The sequence below is a fragment of the Geotrypetes seraphini genome, chromosome 4, assembly GCF_902459505.1.
Source record: "Geotrypetes seraphini chromosome 4, aGeoSer1.1, whole genome shotgun sequence".
Lineage (NCBI taxonomy): Eukaryota > Metazoa > Chordata > Amphibia > Gymnophiona > Dermophiidae > Geotrypetes > Geotrypetes seraphini.
Window position 1 is genome coordinate 296337396 of NC_047087.1, and position 13310 is coordinate 296350705.

Sequence of the window (13310 nt, forward strand, 5' to 3'; positions counted from 1 at the left end):
TCCACAATCTCCCTACTTCTTTCCGATTCCGCAGACGGAACATTCCAGTCCGCATCCGGCAGGTTGAAATCTCCCAACAGCAGAACCTCCTCTTTCCTTCCAAACTTTTGGATATCCACAATCAGATCCTTATCAATTTGCTGCGATTGAGTCGGAGGTCTGTAGACTACACCCACGTAGATAGAAGTTCCATCTTCTCTTTTCAGAGCAATCCATATCGCTTCTTCCTCTCCCCAGGTCCCTTGCATTTCGGTCGCTTGGATATTGATCTTTACATAGAGAGCTACTCCTCCACCTTTATGACCATCTCTGTCCTTCCTAAAAAGATTATATCCCGGTATGTTTGCATCCCATCCATGTGATTCACTGAACCATGTCTCTGTGATAGCAACAATATCTAGATCTGCCTCTAATATCAGGGCTTGCAGATCATGAACTTTGTTGCTTAGACTGCGAGCATTTGTGGTCATCGCTTTCCAGCTATTTTTCAGCGATAATCTCCTTTTTCGTATGGATTTTTGTGTCGTTTCACTTTCCGTTGCAATACTAAGAAATGAGTTGCTGATATTGCTTATGTTGCAGCCTTTACTACTATCACATCTTTTCTTTTGCCGGGGGTGGTCTCTATAATTGTCCTTCGTACATACACCACCCCCACCTTCTAGTTTAAATGCCTAGAAAAATATTGTCTAAATTTCTCTGCAAGGTTTCTTTTTCCTGCTGTAGTAATATGTAGCCCATCAGTGCAATATAGCTTCTTGTCTTTCCATGTATTTCCCCATCCTCCTATGTACCTGAAGCCTTCTTGATGACACCAGGCTCTGAGCCATCTATTAAAGTCCTCTGTGTTTTTCACTCTTTGCTCTCCCTTTCCATATGCAGGCAGTATTTCAGAAAAAGCTAAAGTCTTTACAAAGGTTTCACGCCCTCACCAAGCTCCCGAAAAGCTTTCTGTGCTGCAAGTGTGGAGTTGTTGGCCAGGTCATTTGTTCCCAGATGGATAACAACATCGGTGTTAAAATCCTTAGTTTCTTCCTTAATTATAGTCAGTATTTGCCTGGAACTCCTGGTAGCTGAGGATCCTGGAAGACATTTCACTATTTTGGTCTCCTCGCCTTGTGTTCCAAGGTTAATGCCTCTGATGATGGAATCCCCCAACAGTAATAGTTTTCTGTTTTTGGCTTTTTTATTTGTACTTAGGGTGCGCTTGTTCTCTTGAGTTACCTTCATTGGTTCCAGTCCCTCCTCCCTTCTGTTTTCTTGAGTATCACAGTGCACTAGTGGAGCGAAGGAATTCTGTAGAGGTAATATTAGTGAAGGTGGATGTTTCTGTGTTACATGTCGCAGTCTTCCTGAGTCTACTGTGACCCATTTATTCCTGGGCTGTTTTATTCTTTGAGGTAGAGGTGGTAAGTTGGTATGATTTTGTGGAGTGATGGAAGCTGCTTTAATTGTATTCAATTCCTGTTTAAGTTTGCAGAGCTCCTCCTTAATACTGGCAAGTTGAAGACAGATGGGGCAAGCCTTAAGCCTCCAAATAGTATGTCTTGGAATTAAAGCACCACAGTGATTGCATAGAATAAAGGTCATCTTAAGTATGTGTTTCTCCAGTAAACACATACTTTACAAACTTTTGCATCAAAGCTGTTTTATCAGTTAAAACCTAAAATTAGGAACCTTCTGGGCGATTTTCAATGCTAGACATTCCAGCGAGCGGCACTGAATATCCGGGTTTTCACTGACCGGGCAACGACCACCTAAATAGCTTTCCTATCTATGAGCTAACCTTGCCTGGTCAGTGCCGAATATTGGGGCACTAGTCTTTAAGCCCGTTACATTAACGGATGCTAGAATATATATTTGTCTGTCTTTCTTTATTTCTGTCTCTTTCTGCCGCTGTCTTTCTTTCTTTCTGTCTCTCTCCCTGCCCCCGTCTCCTTCTTCTTTTCTTTCTGTCTCCCTCCCTCCCACTATCTATCTGATTGGTATTATCCAATCAGTGGTGATACTGTGAGGGCCCAGTTCTACATTGCCTTTCACTACCATCCCAGCGAAACACAACTGGTGGGTCAACTGTTGTGGAGAGAATAACCGGTCCCGGGGAACCGGCGGAGGAAGCAGCCGAGAGCTACCCGCAGCCGCCATCTAGGATCTTCCCTCACATATACCTATCACCGGCCGGCAGGGAGCTGAGGATGAGCGTCACTGCCGTAAAAGCACCAAAGCTCATAGGAATTCTATGAGTATCGGAGCTTTTACCACAGTGGCCTGCAATAAACCCCAGCACAACTCGATAAAAGGGGGCTTTAGATTTGTGATGATAGGAAAAGGAGGGACACAATTTTTTGTTATACTTTGCTTTAAGATAGGTAAAATGCATTACTCTTCACCCCCTTGATATAAAATAGGCTGTCAGATTTAAGCAGCTAGCCAGGTTTACCAATATGCCTTAGGGGCTATGAGAAAAAAAACCAAAACCAAAAACAGGTAGGTTTCATACAAAACAAAAGTGTTGCATCGGCCCAATAAATTTAAGCAGATTTCTCCTGAAAAAACCAGCTCTGCTGAGAGCGACATACTTTTCAATAGCATGTGTGGGGGAACTGCAGGTAGTATTAAAGGTCAGATGTAGAGAGGCCCATCAATGCCCTGTGAAAAACGGGTCAACATCAGACCATGCGGTCCTATTTTTTGAATGCCAAGCGTATTACCTTCCCTTTCTCTCCATTGGGTTAGGCAGGCTCATGTTCATCAAAGCCGAGGATGAGCGTCCGGACCTCCGAGCGGCCCCCGGAACCGCCCGGCAGCTCTGACCTGGCCGACGTCGCTCCGACCCGGGGGCGAAGCTGCCGGGCGCCCTAAGGCAGCTCCTGAACGTGCCGCTGCCCTCCTGGCACGGTCGGTCGACGCTGAACCGCTGGGGGCAGATAACCGAGCCGTCCGCGGGCAGACTGTGCGAGGCGGGCGGGCTACAAGGATCACCGGGGACTGCTGGAGCTGCCGTGCGAGCTGCCGGAGGAGGTGCGGCGGGTGGGCAGTGGCGCCGCCGCTGGTGTCAGAGCTGGTGATAGGTCCAAAGCGTGCGCCGACAGAGGCGCACCGAGTCGGAGCTTCGTGCTGGTCTGCGTCTCCCCTCCCGGCTGCCGGCAAGACCGCGAGAGAGGAGCCTGCATGGACCGAACAGGACGATCCCCAACCAGTTTTAACGCTCCGGCGGCTCCTCTCACGATCGCCGCCTTCTCCGACCTTTACCGGGCCCTTTGGAAGCAGCGCTAGGTGAAGGGCAGGGAGGCTGTTATGAGGTAATAAGCGTGCATGCGCACTCCTGCGGCCACAGACCTACTGATCAACGGAAGCACGCCGATAGGAGTGCGCATGCGCAGCTAGCTTTTTATTATATAGGATAACTTAACCCACCCCTGCTTTGAATACCGGGACCATAATTTACAACAGATAATTCCGTGGAATCTGTAAAGAGTTTATGGAGGGTTTTTTTTTAGCCTTTTTATAAAGTTCTTGTTTCACAAGATCACTTTAAACTGGCACCTTAACAACACAAGCTATCAAAGCCCATGCTGTGGACGGATGGTGCAAACTATGTTTTTCAGCAATGCGGGTTTTATCCATTAATGTTTGTTTCCTGTTGGGCGCAGTGGGGGTAGTTTCCAACTTAATTTAGCATGGAATCCCCAACCTGCAGTATATCAGTACCACAGATTGCTGACTTCTATGTGAAAAGAATAGTACTGCTAGGGAGCCATCTTGCAAGCAGCATTACAGTACTCCCCCGATATTCGTGGGGGTTCCGTTCCAAGAACCCCCGCGAATATGGTTTTTCATGGGGGAGACTGCTTTGATAGGCTCCCCGGACTTTTTTTTGTAGTCCGTTGGGTCCAGCGCTGTTGGCCGTTTGGCGATCCGCTCTCTGTGCCTGCTCTCCAGCCCCAGTGCTGCCGCGCGCTGCCGGCGGGACGCCGCCAGATGCAAAGGTGCTCTGCTCTCCAGCAGAATACGGCCGTTACGAGCCACTATCACCGCCGGATGTAATTTTAATATGCCCGCTCTTCTCAGACTATTCATTCTTCCTTTTTCTGCCATTGTGGCTCTGCCCGCTATGCTCTCCGGGACCGAAGGCCGCAGCCGAAGTGAAGCAGGTATAGAGGCCACTTATTTAAAACTTCCACTGCTCTTCCCCCCCACCTATCCCCGACTAGCCCCTTTCTCTCCAGTCCTGCCCTGGTCCCCCGGAGTTGGTTTTAAAAGTAATGCTCTCTCCTGCCTCTCCCGCTGCCCTCTCCTTGTTGGCGGTTCGCGGTCGGAAAATACCGCGAATGGCCGGGACCGCCAACTGCCAACCGCAAACGACCGGGGGAACACTGTATTTCATCACTACGAGCACTGGGCTTCCAAGTAGCCAGAGGGCTAACTCAAGGTTAAACGCTAGGGTTGCCAGATTTCCTTTAAAAAAAAAAAAGACATCTGTCCCCGCCCCATTCCTTCCCCAGCCCCGCCCCATTCCAGCTCCACCCCATTCTGTCTGCAGCCAAACCTCCTGTCTCCTTCCCCCAGACTGGAAGGCCTCTGGCATGTGCTGACGTCAACACGATGATGTGACGTACATGCGCGCGTATGATGTCATTGTGTCAATGTCCACACATGCACAGAGGGCCTCCAGAAGCGGCCCCAAGCTCAAAGACTGCCAAAACCCAGACAAACTGCCGGGTTCTGGAAACCCCTCCTGACAGTCTTCTAAAAAGAGGGCATGTCCAGGTTTACCCGGATTTCTGGTAACCCTATTAAACCCACCCTTGTGCTTTCTCAAACCAAACCCCCCCCCAGTAGTATTTTCCAACAAGACCCCCCCCCAACCAAAAGGGTCTCCTTGTTATAGAATCCCCAAGTTCCCCTGTCCTAGAAGACTCTCCGGGTTGTAAACCCCCAGAGGTAGGAGGACGGTTCTACAATAGGGGGGCCATTCTGGTTGTGGAGATCTGGTTGAGGAAGCCCTGGGGGGAAGGGGAGGGGGAGTTTGATTTGGGAAGAGGTGTAAGAGAGGGTTTTCTGACCCCTTTAAGATGCGGTCTGGGAATGAAACAAAAAAAGAGAAAGCAAGCAACAGCCCCACCAAAAAGAAGAATGGTGAGTATGAATGTGTGTGCATTTGGGTGTTTGGTTGTTTGGGGGTATGACTGTGGAGTGTTTGCTGTCTGATTGTTGTGGTTTGAGGCCGAGTGCTTGGGGTTTGTGTGTGTTTGATTGGGGGGGTTTGTACTTCAAAACAAAAAAATGTCAATTGTGTTGGGCATCCAGCCATTGGGTTCCTGTTTTGTGACACGGTTTTCTAGTGTTGTTTTCTATGCCAGCTCTGTTTGTTATGCTTGTTCTGATCCTGGTTGTTTGTTCCCTTTGCAATTGCTAATAAAACAATTAAAAAAAAAAAAAAGATGTGGTCTGGGAGCATTGGGCCATGGCTTGGTGGCCCCAGAAAGTAAAATAACCACTGGGGTTATTTTACTGGCTATAACTCGGCTTGCAGTATGTACCACCAGCCACATTATACAGTAGCAGTTACCTAATTATGGGCAGCTTTTCGTGCATTTGCATGTTTTGCATCTTATTACTATGTACTGAAGGGTAATCTTGCTAGAGCTGTGTTAAGGCACCACAACCAGTGTTAGTCCTTTAGCCCACGTTAAGTGGCAAAGACTTGGGGACACTCGATGAAGTTACAGGGAAATACTTTTAAAACCAATAGGAGGAAATATTTTTTTCACTCTTGAGAATAGTTAAGCTCTGGAATGCGTTGCCAGAGGTTGTGGTAAGAGCAGATAGCGCAGCTGGTTTTAAGAAAGATTTGGACAATTTCCTGGAGAAAAAGTCCATAGTTTGTTATTCAGACAGACATGGGGGAAGCCTGTCCGTTTTAAACTCATCTATGTCACAAAAGCCATTGACGTCATTTTCTTTTCCATAAATTTTATCTGATTATTTCGTTATTGCATGGATTTAACAATTTCAATGTGTCATTTGTTGAAATTAATCAAATGTGATGGAACACCAATAGTATATATGATGCGATTTAAATCAAGGGAAAAAAGACCTCAAAATACCCCAAAAATGCAATCAATAAGTCACAATCATATTGGGGTTGGGTATCATCATAGGTCAAAAACCCTTGAATTTTTAATTTTAATGATTTCAATTTTATATTGTGATTTTATATTATTTTTATAATTAACTTTTCATTATCATTAACTTTTCCCAAAGTTAATTATAAAAATAATATAAAATCACAATATAAAATTGAAATCATTAAAATTAAAAATTCAAGGGTTTTTGACCTATGATGATACCCAACCCCAATATGATTGTGACTTATTGATTGCATTTTTGGGGTATTTTGAGGTCTTTTTTCCCTTGATTTAAATCGCATCATATATACTATTGGTGTTCCATCACATTTGATTAATTTCAACATTTACATTTTTGGACACTATTTGGTTTCCAATTACCTCATTCAGTTTATAATGTGTCATTTGTTTACATGTTATGTATGTTATAGGCTCCTGAGGCAGGCTACATTAGAAACATAGAAACATAGAAGATGACGGCAGAAAAGGGCTACAGCCCATCAAGTCTGCCCACTCTGCTTACCCACCCCCTGTCTATGCCCTAATGACCCAATTTCCTTATCATTGGCCGAAACCTGCGCGTGTCGAGCCATCGCACAGACTTTTATGATTATTGAATAAACTGCACACCAATATCTCTTTATATCTCCACTGTGGTTTGTTCGGTTCCGTTTGGATTGTAGAAAACTTTACTCCTGGCTTGTTTTTCCGCTTAACTGTAGTGCAACATGGCTGCTAAATTCACCTTCCTAAACAGTGTTTTAGTCCAGCACCTTTCAATTCCTCAGCACGGGTTTTAGCGCCTGCAGCGGCGGCAACTGTTCCGATGCTCATAGAAATTCATATGAGTGTCGGAGCAGTTACCGGCGCTGCGGGCGCTAAAACCCACGCCATACATTAGTAAAGGAGGGGGTACATTATGTATGCTACGTTTTACATCGCTTCAATTGTAAGCACTTTATAAATCTTTTAAGAACATAAGAACATAAGAAGTTGCCTCCGCTGGGTCAGACCAGAGGTCCATCCTGCCCAGCGGTCCGCTCCCGCGGCAGCCCATCAGGCCTATCACCTGTGCAGTGGTCCCTGACTATTCCTATAACCTACCTCTACTTCTATCTGTACCCCTCAATTCTCTTATCTTCTAGGAACCTATCCAAACCTTCTTTGAAGCCCTGTAACATGCTCTGGCCTATCACAGCCTCCGGAAGCGCGTTCCATGTGTCCACCACCCTCTGGGTAAAAAAGAATTTCCTAGCGTTTGTTCTAAACCTGCCCCCTTTTAATTTCTCCGAATGCCCCCTTGTACTTGTGGTTCCCCACAGTGTGAAGAATCTGTCCCTGTCTACCTTCTCTATGCCCTTCAGGATTTTGAAGGTTTCTATCATGTCTCCTCTAAGTCTCCGCTTTTCCAGGGAGAACAGCCCCAGCTTTTTCAACCTGTCCGCATATGAGAATTTTTCCATACCCTTTATCAGTTTAGTCGCTCTTCTCTGGACTCCCTCAAGTACTGCCATGTCCTTCCTGAGGTACGGCGACCAGTACTGGACACAGTATTCCAGATAGGCCAGGAAATTGAAGGTCAGGGAGGTGAAGGTGGCTTTCTCGGAAATCCTCCCGGTACCGAGAGCGGACGCAACTCGACAGGATGAACTGAGAGAAGTAAACGCATGAATGAGGCGATGGTGCGGAGAAGAGGGTTTCGACTTTGTGCGAAACTGGACAACATTCTGGGGAATAAGCAGGTACTATAGGAAGGACGGCCTACACCTCACCAAACAGGGAGCTAGAGTCCTGGCTGAGAACATGAAGAAGTCCATTGAGAAGGCTTTAAACTAAAGATCAGGGGAGAGCCGACAGTCGACAACCAGTCGATGGCCCGGACACCAGGATATCCGGAGGAGAAAACTTCTAGCAACCGCAAAATTATAAGGGAAGTACACGAAGAAATTACAAAAGGCAATGAGAAAGATCAGATAGATCCAAAAAGGGAAGCGAGGACCATTAAATCCAGGAAATTAGCACAAACAAATCTCAAATGTATGTACACAAATGCTAGAAGCTTAGGAAACAAGATGGGCGAACTGGAAGAACTAGCAAGAAGAAAACAACTGGATATCATAGGAATAACAGAAACATGGTGGAATGAAGAAAATGAATGGGACACGGCATTAAATGGTTATAAACTTTACAGAAGAGATAGGATCGGGCAAAAGGGGGGGGGGTATTGCCCTGTATGTCCAAGAAGAGATAGAATCTATTAGAGTAGGGGAGACGGAAGCAAATGGTAAACTAGAGTCCCTCTGGATAAAGATTCCTGGACAAAAAGAAGCAAACATCAAAATTGGCCTCTATTATCGACCCCGGGACAGATTGAAGAAACAGACAAAGAAATGATGGAAGAAATTAACCGTGGATGTAAATCAGGGAATGTAACGATCATGGGGGACTTCAACTTTCTGGGGATAAACTGGAAAATGGGGACATCAAACTGCGCCAGGGAGACAAGATTCCTGGAAATGATAGGAGATTGCTTCCTTGAACAAATGGTGGGATAACCAACAAGAGGAAACGCAATCCTGGACTTGGTTATAAATGGCATTACAGGAAGGACAGCAGATGTAGAGGTTACGGCCCCGCTGGGGACAAGTGATCACAATACGATCAATTTTACCACTGGCATTGGAAAAGGGAAACCAATCAAGACTAAGGCCACAACCTTTAACTTCAAAAAAGGGAATTATGAAAGCATGAGAACCATGGTTAAAAAACGGCTTAAGAAGGGGAAAGCAGAAATCCAAACAGTTGATCAAGCATGGTCTCTACTGAAAACCACCATTACTGAAGCACAGAATCTTTACATACCAAACATAACCAAAGGAAGGCGAAAAAAGATCAAAGGAGAACCAGCTTGGTTATCCAAAGAGGTGAAGGATGCAGTGAGGGATAAGAGGAACTCGTTTAGAAAATGGAAACATGAAAAAACGACGGAGGCCTGGAACTGCCACAAAATCGACCAGAAAAAGTGTCATAAAGCGGTAAGAGACGCCAAAAGAGTCTATGAAGAGAAGATAGCGCAAGAAACCAAAAACTTCAAGCCGTTTTTTAGATATATAAAAGGAAAGAAACCAGCAAGAGAGGTAGTGGGTCCTCTCAACGACCAAGACAAGAAAGGGTCAATAAAAGAAGACAAACAGGTTGCCGACAGGTTAAATTCATTCTTTGCCTCGGTCTTTACAAATGAGGACACTACAACAATGCCAGAAGCAAGGAGGATATTCGCCGGAAGCATAGAGGAGAGCCTCGCAACACTACATGTGGGGTTGGACATGATATACTCTCAGATTGATAGACTTAAAAGTGACAAAGCCCCTGGACCGGATGGAATTCACCCAAGAGTATTAAAGGAACTTAAGATAGAAATTGGCGAACTATTACAATCCTTAGCTAACATGTCAATCAGAACCGGGCAAATACCGGATGACTGGAGGATAGCAAATGTCATCCCAATTTTCAAGAAAGGATCAAGAGGTGAACCGGGGAACTACAGACCTGTGAGTCTTACATCGGTTCCTGGGAAGATAATTGAAGCACTAATTAAAGATACCATTGTACAACACCTGGATGAGCACAGCCTAATAAGTGCTAATCAACACGGCTTCAGGAAAGGGAAGTCATGCTTGACAAATTTGCTTCAATTTTTTGACAAGGTAAACAAACAAATCGATACTGGAGAACCAGTGGACATAATTTACTTGGACTTCCAGAAAGCGTTTGACAAGGTCCCTCACGCAAGGCTTATGAGTAAATTACTAAGTCATGGAATAGGAGGAGAAGTGCACAGATGGATTGGCAAATGGCTAGGGAACAGAAAACAGAGGGTGATCATAAATGGGAAATTCTCGGATTGGGAGAAGGTGACTAGCGGCGTGCCCCAGGGCTCAGTTTTAGGGCCCATCTTGTTCAATATTTTTTGTAAATGACCTTGAAGAGGAAACGACATGCAACATAATCAAGTTTGCAGATGATACAAAATTATGTCGGGGGGTTGGCTCTCCAAGGGACTGCGAGGATCTTCAGAAGGATTTGAACCAGCTGGAAAAATGGGCGATAAAGTGGCAAATGAATTTCAATATAGACAAATGCAAGGTGATGCATTTGGGAAAGAAAAACAAAGAATATGAATATAGAATATTGGGTGTGACATTAGCCAAATGCGAACAAGAAAGGGACTTGGGGGTCCTGATAGATAAAACCCTAAAACCATCAGCTCAATGCGCGGCGGCAGCAAAGAAAGCAAACAGGATGTTGGGCATGATTAAAAAGGGGATCACGAGCAGGTCGGAGGACGTCATAATGCCACTTTACAGAGCAATGGTTAGACCACACTTGGAATACTGTGTCCAACACTGGTCTCCATATCTCAAGAAGGATATAACTCTGCTGGAGAGGGTGCAGAGGCGAGCCACGAAACTAGTCAAAGGTATGGAGAATTTGAGCTACCATGAACGCCTCAGAAAACAGACTGTTCACCCTCGAAAAGAGAAGATTGAGAGGGGATTTGATAGAGACTTTTAAAATATTAAAAGGATTTGACATAATAGACCAGGAAGAAGCATTACTGACATTTTCAGATGTGACACGGACAAGAGGTCACAGCCTGAAACTGTGTGGCAGCAGGTTCAGGACAAATGTCAGGAAGTTCTGTTTCACACAGCGAGTGGTGAGCGCTTGGAATGCTCTCCCAGAGGAGCTTGTCGCAGAGACCAGTGTTCATGGTTTCAAGCGCAAGTTGGATGCACACCTTCTTGCAATTCATATCCGGTGATACGGGAAATCCGGGTCTCCAACAGGGAGCACCTAACTGGGCCTCCGCGTGTGCTGGACTAGATGGACCTAGGTCTGATCCGGTGAGGGCGTTTCTTATGTTCTTATGTGGGCGCACCATTGCACGATACAGTGGCATGATGACTTCCTTTGTCCTGGCCGTGATACCCTTAAATAAAATGAATATACAGTAAAACCTTGGTTTATGAGCATAATTTGTTCCAGAAGCATGCTTGTAAGCCAAAGCACTCATGTATCAAAGCAAATTTCCCCATAGGAAATAATGGAAACTCGGACGGTTCGTTCCACAACCCAAAAACTTTAATACAAAATGCTATACATACTGGTATTGCAAGACCTCGCTCATTTAGCACAGTAGGTACACCCCCGCAGTGTCAGAGAGAGAAGAGCCATCGGCTCAGTTGTAATGATGTGACGCGTGTATACCGTATGTACTCGTATTGCAAGACATTTCTTGTATATCAAGTTAAAATTGAATCAAATGTTTTGCTTGTCTTGCAAACCAAGTTACTTGCAGTCCGAGGTTTTACTGCATTTTACAATACTCCTCCAATGTGGTCAACTGCCATCATGTTTGTTATGCATCGGGGAAAAGAAATGTTTTCAAATCAGCTTTGTACTTACCAATGGAAGTCAATAACCGAAGGGATAGAGGTAAAGAATTCCAAAGCGGTGGGCTGTTTTACAGAAAAAAATAGCAGCTCTAACATGTTCATGAACAAATTCTCGATAAGTTGGAATTGAAAGACTATTTTGATTCTTAAAGGCTCCTCCCTAATCGCACACGCTCTCTCCCCCGTGAAGGACACATCAGTCAACTCCTCGAACCTCACCAGCCAAAAATATTAGATTCCCAAATAAGCATCACCATCGCTATCCAACAATCCTATCCCTTCAAGTAAGGTAACTTTCTTCTGTTACCCGAATATATTGCTATTCTCCACTGTATCCTGTAATTACTGAATCTAGCTAAGTAATTCTATCGGAAAAACTCCAGATATCCTCTCATTTGTAATTCTCTACCACAATATGTAAACTACTTGTTTCGTTGTTATGTAATTCTCTCGGTAATGTCCAGATCTCTTCTAATTGTAATCCGCCTAGAACCGCAAGGCACAGGCGGAATAGAAATCACTAATGTAATGTATGGACTCAGAAGACATACAGGATAAAGAGGCTCTCCCATATTTAACACTTTAAACATTAATAAAAGTATTTTATATGTAATACAATGATTAATAGGAAGCCAATAAACTGCTTTCAAGAATAGAGTAAAATGATCAAATTTACAAATATTATGAATTAACCAAATAGCAGTATTTGGTGCACACTGCTTCCCTTGAGTGCACATACATGTTTGGCATATTCATTGTGGAATTCCTTAAAAACTAGACTGGTTTATGATGCTCGTGGATGAGATTTGAAGAACCTTCTTATACAAAGTGCTTTAGTTTTTGTCTGTTGTTACTTGCAGGTGTATAAAAGACAATATATGCTAATTTATATACTTTTATCATTTTAAAAAAAATTTGAATTAATGAATTTTGTTAATTTGGATGTTATAGGATATTTTGTATTAGAAATGTTATTCGTTTTCCTTTTCTTTCCTATTTAAATGGAGTTCTTTTCGGAAATCGGACTCAGTTGTATTGTAAACCGCTCTGATCCTTTTTGGCTGTATATGCGGTATATGAAGATTTTAATAAACATAAACTAATCCCCTAATAAATTATTAGGGGATAAGTTTATTAGGGGATTTAAAAAGAATTTGTATCAATTCATTTTGTTAATTTGGATATTATAGGATATTTTGTATTAGAAATGTTATTCGTTTTGCTTTTTGCTTTTCTTTCCTATTAAAATCCCCTAATAAACTAATCCCCCAATCTTAAAAAAAAATCAGAAAGATCCAAAATAAAGAGTGGAACCTAGGGCTCCTTTTACAAAGGTACACTAACGTTTATAGCGCATGCTAAAGATTAGCGCGCGCTAACCACGCGCTAAACGAAAAATACGCAAGCTCTATGGAGGCGTTAGCATTTAGCGCATGCGTTATTGTAGTGTGCGCTAAGCGCGCGCTAAGATCGCTAGTGCACCTTAGTAAAAGGAGCCCCTAGGGTCCGATATAAGTTCACACCTTTGTGAGCAATTAGCAAGCTGTGATATTGTTTTGGCGTATTGCATGATTTTCTGAGCGCATGGATTGTGAACCTGGATGCTTTTATATGATTTTATCCCCCTCTTTTACTAAGGTGCGCTAACCGATTAGCACGTGCTAATTGAATTAGCACGTTAAACGCTAACGCATCCATAGACTAAGTGTTTAGGGTGCGC

The 13310-nt window shown here is 44.0% G+C and overlaps 1 protein-coding gene across 3 annotated transcripts in view; it reads left to right on the forward strand.

Annotated features, from left to right (window-relative positions):
* The window catches only part of NEURL1 (neuralized E3 ubiquitin protein ligase 1), a 374377-nt gene that overhangs the window by 187421 nt on the left and 173646 nt on the right, over positions 1–13310 (forward strand). The window lies entirely within an intron of this gene.